General features: G+C 47.3%; 1 pseudogene; it reads right to left on the bottom strand.

Moving 5' to 3' along the window:
- Window positions 1-693: 693 nt before the first annotated feature.
- On the bottom strand, window positions 694-1219 carry Anxa2rl-ps1 (annexin A2 receptor like, pseudogene 1; annotated as a pseudogene).
- Window positions 1220-7882: the final 6663 nt, after the last annotated feature.

Here is a 7882-nt window from a genome sequence, read left to right as displayed (position 1 = left end):
GGGAATTGGCAATCTGCAAATGCAAATTTTTGCTTCTGGCTAGGACTCTTTCCTTGACTCCTGCTCCCAGCGAGCCCACTATATGTGGAAAAGCGGGAACATTCCCTAACCAAGGACTTGTTCAGGATGGCAAGGCTGGGCTCAAACCACGATGGTGCCAGTGAGGCGCTATCGGGCTGGTATCTTTGCCTGCTTGCCTACTGGACAAGAGCACGCCAGCGGATAACCGGGAGGCCACCTCAGAAAAGATGGCTATGGAGAGGCCAGCAGACAGGGCATAGATTTAGCGCCCTGGACCACGCCTTCCCTGAATCGCGGAAGCCTAAAGCCAGACCTCTCATTGTAAGTTGAAACCTGCTTACCCTCTCAGGGGCCTTTCCATGAATCCTAGATGCAATCCCAGCTGCAACCAGTGCCTTGGAATATGGGCGGGCACTACCCAGAACATTCCCTTTAAATCACTTATCAAACAATTAAAAAATGACACGGACCATCGAAGGCAAATCTCCATGTGTGTTTATTGTGGAAGCAGTAGGCGGCCATGAAGATAGCAGGCTGCAGGTAGTGGAGAGGTTTAGGCACACAGATCCCCTTTGACAGAGACTTCGCTCAAAATCGCCAGAAATGCGCCTGCTCTTCTCTAAGTCTCCCTGCTGTCAAAGCCCAGCGGGCTGCAGCCAGGGATCAGGCAGCTTAGCAAGCAACGAATGCGCTCCAGGAGTCCTGACAGTGACTGTAGCCTAGTTCTCCAGTCTCTGGTAGCTTGTAGCTGGCACTTGCTGGAGACAATCCCGCCACAAGTCTCAGCGTCATGTGTGTCGTCGCCACGGTGGGGCGCTCTGAAACAGGACTCGGACTGCATCGCCACTGTGAAAGGTTCTTCTGCAGCTTCCTTCCGGGTTCCCGGAGTCGCGGCTTTCTCTGGCTGTTCCTCCTTGTTGGCGCGTACGGAGTCAGGAATGCTGGGCTCCGAGGTGCTCTGAATCCCGCAAAGGTCGGTCCCGGGGTAGATTCCCGCGAAGCCTATCCAAACTGGAAGCCTATGGAAGTCTAGGTCACTGCCTTCGAATGGGAACACACCAAGGACCGGATAGAAAGGAAGAGGCCAGGGACCAAGGTCTTCCGAGAAGCTGGGGAGCAGAGGAGGCTGGGCTTCTTGCGCCTCAGGGACCGAATCCCAGGCCTGCTTCACTTGCACAGACCAGAAAGTCGACTCCATCCCTCGAGCAGCACTTACCCCAGGAGGACAGCAGCCCGTGCAGCAAGCAGCCTGTGCACTGGTGTTTTCGGAGGAGCCTTCTGCGGGCTTGGGCTTGGGTATTTGTAGTCTTCGAAAAGGGCGGGGTCGGGTGAATTGGGAAATTTTTCTAGCTAAAAACGTTCGGTTGCCGGATGGACCTCCGAATTAAATCGCTAAACGAAAGAAATCGCTAAACAAAGGAAAAGTGCAACCTAAAGAAGTCGCCACACCAAAGAAATCGCTAAACCTAAGAAGTCGCTACACCAAAGAAATGCTATACCAAAAACAATCGTTACACCAAAAAAAAAAAAAATCGTTACGTCAAAGTAATCGGCAAACCAAAGAAATCAGTAAACGAAGAAAACGGTAAACGAAAGAAATCACTACCCCCCAAAATGGTTACGCCGAAATAAATCGCTACACCAAGCCGAAAAAAACTCGCTATACCAAAAAAGTTGGTACGACAAAGAAATCAATAAACGAAAGAAAACGTCAAACGAAAGAAATCGGCACAACAAAGAAATGGCTGAGCCAAAGAAATCCGTAAACCACAGAAATCGCTACACCAAAGAAATTCTGAAACCAAAGAAATCGCTACACCAGAGAAATTGCTACACCACAGAAATTGCTACACCACAGAAATCGCTACACCACAGAAATCGCTACACCACAGAAATCGCTACACCATAGAAATCGCTACACCACAGAAATCGCTACACCACAGAAATCCCTACACCACAGAAATCGCTACACCACAGAAATCGCTACACCACAGAAATCGCTACACCACATTAATCGCTACACCACAGAAATCGCTACACCACAGAAATCGCTACACCACAGAAATCGCTACACTAGAGAAATCGCTACACCACAGAAATCGCTGCGACAAAATATCCATCGCTACACTTAAGGAATTGTTACACTTAAGGAAATCGCTCCACCAGAGAAATTCGGAAACCAAAGAAATCACTACAACAGGGAAATCTTTACACCACAGAAATCGCTACACCAACGAAATCGCTACACCACAGAAATCGCTACACAGGAGAAATAGCTACACTAGAGAAATCCCTAAACCAAAGATATCGGTACACCAAAAAAAAAAAAAAAAAAAAATCCGTAAACCAACGAAATGGTGCACCATTGAAATCGCTACACCAAAGAAATCGCTACACCAGAAATCGCTACACCGGAGAAATTGCTACACCACAGAAATTGCTACACCAAAGAAATCGCTACGACAAAATATCCATCGCTACACTTAAGGAATTGCTACACCAAAGGAATCCATACACCTAAGGAATCGCTCCACCAGAGAAATGGCTAAACCAAAGCAATACTACACGCCCCCCCACACTCCCCAATAATCGCTAGGCCAAAAATAAAAATCGCTACAACAAAGAAATCGGTTTTCCAAAGAAATTGCTTCAACAAAATATCGATCGCTACACCTAAGAAATCTCTACACCTAAGAAATCGCAATATCAAAGAAATTGCTACACCAAAGAAATCTTTACATCAAAGAAATGGGTATACCAAAGAAATCCTTCCACGGGGAAAAAAAAAAAAAGTCTGGACATCAAAGTCGGCAAGTAAAGAAATCCTCAAGCAAAAGAAATCAACGAATTTTTGAAGCCTGCCTGTCTGTCAGAGTCTGGGTCCAGCGACAAAAAGAAAGCACCAAGGAACAAACTCCAGGAAGCGGTTTGAAATCACCATTGGATTTCGTCCGCAGTCCACTGAGTGCTGAACGGAACTTGGCTCTTTGGACACTTGCTCAGCTGAAAATTGAACTTTACAGACGGCCTACTGCACTAAATCCGCTGGAATGGAAAGGGATAGAACCATTGTTTTGTTGTTGTTGTTGTTGTTGTTGTTGTTGTTGTTGTTGTTTCTTAACATTTAGAAACACTGGGAGGTCGAACAGCATAGGAAACAAACCAAAACCCTGGGGATCACATTGAAAGCCTGCATACTGGCTAGGGGAATGGAGTGTCTTCGCCCAGAATCGCACTGGAGCCTCCCTGGCAGAGTCTGATCCCAGTCCGACACAAAAGTACAATCAGTGCGAAATTAAAAAATCACGAAACCAAATCGCGTACGACGTTTGAAATCACCGTCGGATTTCAGCTCCACGCTATTGAGAGCCAAGCAGAACTTGGCCCTTCCAACAACTCGCAGCTACTAGGGAACGTGGTCAGAGAACTTAAAGTTCCAGCGCTGACCATCTTTAATTGACACCAATCCGAACGACGGCGCCGCTGCGCCCCCTGCTGTAAAGAAGTCGTCAGATGCCTGCAGCCCCCAAGCAGAACTGGCAGTGTGGTTTTAGCTTCTGGCCAGGACTCCTCCTGCCTTGGCTCCTGCTCCTTTCCTGTCCTGCCACTGGTTGGAGGAGCGGGCGCAGAGACTAACAAAGGATCTTTCCCTGCATTGCAATGCTTGGCCAACCCTTTCTGTGTGAGGAGAAGCCCTGAAGTTTCCTCCTCCTCTTGCCTTCTGGACACGTGCAAGAATAAGGTGAGCTGACAGAAGGGCAGCTGAAAGGACACTGCTTTGGTTCCCTGGCCAGTTTTTTGCTTGACATCTTCCGCGCAAAATAGGAACACAGCCATGCCTGAGATTCGGTCCAAACACGGATTGTCCAGTCGTTTTAAGGGGCGCAGGTCTGATTCCCAGGGAATCTTGCTTCATGAAAAACCTGTGGTTGGGGATGGACTGACTCACCATGCAACCACAAAAGATAAAAGTTGGAGCGATTTTCACCATTTGGAAATGAGGTCGGGAAAACAAAAGGAAACCGTTATGACCCGATCGCACCTCATGTCCATTCGCACCAACATAGAGCCAGCGCTGATCACCCCATTAATGTTCCGGGATGAGCAAATTGGCAGTTACTGAATGAATCATTTTGGTTTCTGGCTCTGACTCGTCCTTGGCTCTTGCTTAGGCTGTGCCCTCCCACCTGAGTGGAGGAGCCCCCGAAGGGGGATGGGGGTAACAAGTCTTTCCCAGGATCCTGGTGCTTGGCTAAACCACAGAGTGTGCCAGGAGCAGCCTCCAAGCTGATCTACTCCCTGCGGGGCAAATGCAGGTTGACGGGGTACCAGCGTAGCAATGTCCAAAAAGATCTATTTTTCCCTCCCTCCCTCCCTTCCTCCCTCCCTCCCTCCTCCCTCCCACCTCCGTGTGTGGTGTGTGTGTGTGTGTGTGTGTGTGTGTGTGTGTGTGTGTGTGTGTGTGCCAGTGCTTTGGCGACCTGGGCAGTGCTCAAAGAAAGAAATGCAGGACCTACTGAGGGGATTCGCTGCAAAAACCTAAATCCTAGGCTTCCGGGGTCAGGGGTCCGATGCTTTAGGAAATATTGCGGGGCTTAAAACGTGCCTTTGCCGAGGGCATTCCGCACGAAATCTGCAAAAAAAAAAATCGGACGAATTGTCAGCGTTTAGAAATGAGTGGAAGAGGAGAGAGTGTGCAAAAGCAAACCGAAACCGCGGCGTCCTGGCCGCCTGTCAGTCACACTCGCTCCCCGGACCCAGCCGGTTTTCCATGGGTTAGGCTGACACCGGATCCTGTGCTGTCGCCGAATCCCACCTCAGTTTGCCTGGAGGAGCCCGGATTTAAGCACAAAAAGAAAGTGCGAAGGAATAAAATCAGGGACGCTATTTAAAATCATGGTCGGGGTTTAGTCGGGTCCTGCAGGCAGCTGACTAGAACTTGATTCGCCGGACAAGTCGCAGCCTCTGGTGAACCTGGCTCCGGAGACCCGACTGCGTGGGCGCTGATGATCGGGAAGCAGCATGAGACTTAATGCAGAACACAGACTCCCCTGCAGGGGACAAGCCAGCCACCCGAAGCTGGGAGGCAGAGCAGAGAATCAGCCTTTGAATGGTTTTCCTTCTGGCTCTGGCTTTGTCATTGGCCTACGCTCCCGCGGTGCCCTCCCACCAGCCTTGAGGAGCCGGCCTGCAGACTAACCAAGGACTTTCCCATGATTGCAAAGCTTGCCTAAAAACTCTGGATTGCAGAAGCCCCCAGATCAGCCTCCTTTAACGCTGTAGCCCCAGTCACAGGCTTACTGGAGAAAGAAAGAAGCGCGGGAGAGGCCCAGGCCAGACTGTGCTGCTTTGGAGCCCTGGACAGTCCTGTCTCCAGATACAGTTGGTGAAAAGAAAGGAAAGCCATCCTGACACCCAGACCCTGGTTTTCCAGGGGGAGGGGTACGGTGTCTTGGAAAACTCGCCAGGCCACAAGATGCCCCCCTCCCCCAGTTATTTTCTTTAAAAATTACTTTGGGCCAATGGGTCTCGGGATTATTGTGTATATCACACGCTCCCATCCAGTCATTTGTTTTGAAATGTAAGGCAGCATTGAAAACACAAAAGACAATTCTGAATTTCCTGACAGGCTCATTGGAGGCTTTCACAGAGTAAGCATTTAGCCCTTTCCTGGAGGATGTTTCTTTTCCTTGGTTAATGATATGGCCACCTAACGCCTGCCCTCGAACAATTGATCTTTGGAAGTTGTCCTCTGACTTCCACACTCTGGACATGGCTCTTGCTTTCCCACAAACATATACTGAATGAATGAATGAATGAATGAATGAATGAATGAATCAAGGTCCTTCTTTAAAGTGATGGCTCATCCTTTAACACGGCTGTATCTATGTGAAGTCCAGGCAACCTTGTAAGTAGTGAAAAACAAGACAGCCAGAGCTATATAGAGGGGTCATGTCTCAAAAATCCAAATAAACGAATAAATAAATAAAACAAAATAGGGTGGAATCCCATTGGGACAGTTGCCTACAAACTTTGTGTTAAAATGGTCAATATCTCATTTGAGTCTGTAAGACAAAGTAAAATCATGGTGAAAACTGTTTTGCTCTTACAACTTTGGCCCATAAGCACATTAAACCAGGGAAACATCATTGTTTTACATGTATGTTGTTATATACTGAGGCCCTCTCTCAATAATAAAATTAAAGAAACCAAAAAACAACAACCTCCTCCCCACCCCCGCCCATGATAGACTATTCCAGATGAAAGCCATTCCATATGGTAAGGGCAAGACTGTACCCTGGAGCAGGGCAATCTCTCTCTCTCTCTCTCTCTCTCTCTCTCTCTCTCTCTCTCTCATCAGTTTCTCTCTTAGGCAGTAGGAACTGATTTTTTTTTTGTCCATCTTAAAGAAGCAAAACTAAGAAAACCAGTAAGAAAACCACACCTTGATTACAACAGATTATTTAACACCATGTCTCAAAAAACAAACAGAAAGAAAAGAAAAGAGAAAAGTTAAGTGCTTTTCTGAAAGAGAAATAAAAAACAATTAATATACTAAAAGGATTTTAACGAACATTATTTGGACTTATTTCGATTAACATAAGCATTTCTGTGCTCATAACTTTTGTTAGCAATGACTTTTACACAAATGAAATAAAATCATAATTGATGCCTATTTCCTTGTAGAACTCACCTTAGAAGGAAATTTTTATCACGATCTCTGCACTCTTAGCCAGCTGGTGGCACAACAAGGCAGAGGCAGGGAGATCACTGAGTTCTAGGCTTGCCTGAACTATAGAGAGAGTTCCAGGACAGCCAAGCTACACAGAGAAACTCTGTCCTCCCTCTGCCAGGAGATCTGTGCCTCCTCATGAGGCCTGGCCTTTGGATGGAGAGCTACAGGCTGCTGCATGAGGGAGAACCAGGACTTCTACAGGAACAACCTATAGGTTATCCAATCGCAAGTAACCACAGGTCTGATTTTAAAACAACAACAACAACAACAATAATAACAATAACAACACCCAAACTTGGTTCTATTCTCTTTATGGCTGCAAAACAACAAAAGACCATTATCCTAGACCCCAGACAAAATGATATAAGATCCAGGTGCACTTTGTAAAATCTAACTTAAAACTTCCACCTCCCATCTCTGAGATGTCAGGGTCTGGTGACCCAAAAGGGTAAGAGTTACAGCTCTAAGGGGAGAGTGTCCCCAATGGGGGTCTGAAGGGAAAGGTTTTCTGGCAGTTGGGAGCCAAGAAATGTCACAAGGTAATCAGGACTCATGCTTGCCCTGATTGGACAAAGGCAGGACATACATAACCTTGGGCGATTGCCTTTATAGGCACCTGGCCAATGTAGCTGTGGCCATTTTCTGGGAATCCTGGAGTATAGACCTGGCCAGTGTCCATCTTCCTGGCCAGCATTAAGTGAAGCTTTCAGTGGATAATTATGGAACTGGTCTCACCCTGTGAGTCTCAGGTTTAATGTTAGTGCATCATTGTTTCTTACACTCATACATGCACACACACACACACACACACACACACACACACACACACACACACCTACTCTGTATAATGTTATTTACTGTTCCACTGGAGTAAAATTGGTGTCTGAGCTTCTCACTCCTGGACCGGACACGACTGCTCCTTCAGTGTGAAGTTGGAGTTACTCATGGATGAAATTCCCAAGCCTGGATCAGAAACTCAATATTGTTTCAGCACAGGTGTCCCCAGGAGAAGTGGACAACAAAGACCAAGAAAGACAGGAGCCAGGCCAACCTCACCAAGCCCTGATGCCTGCTAAGACTTTCAGTTAGCGATTCTTCTGACAGCTCCAGCTATTACAGGGACAC

Source organism: Rattus norvegicus, chromosome 2 (assembly GCF_036323735.1).
Source record: "Rattus norvegicus strain BN/NHsdMcwi chromosome 2, GRCr8, whole genome shotgun sequence".
NCBI lineage: Eukaryota > Metazoa > Chordata > Mammalia > Rodentia > Muridae > Rattus > Rattus norvegicus.
Note: the sequence above shows the minus strand (reverse complement) of the source record. Positions and strands in the feature narration are given on the sequence as shown.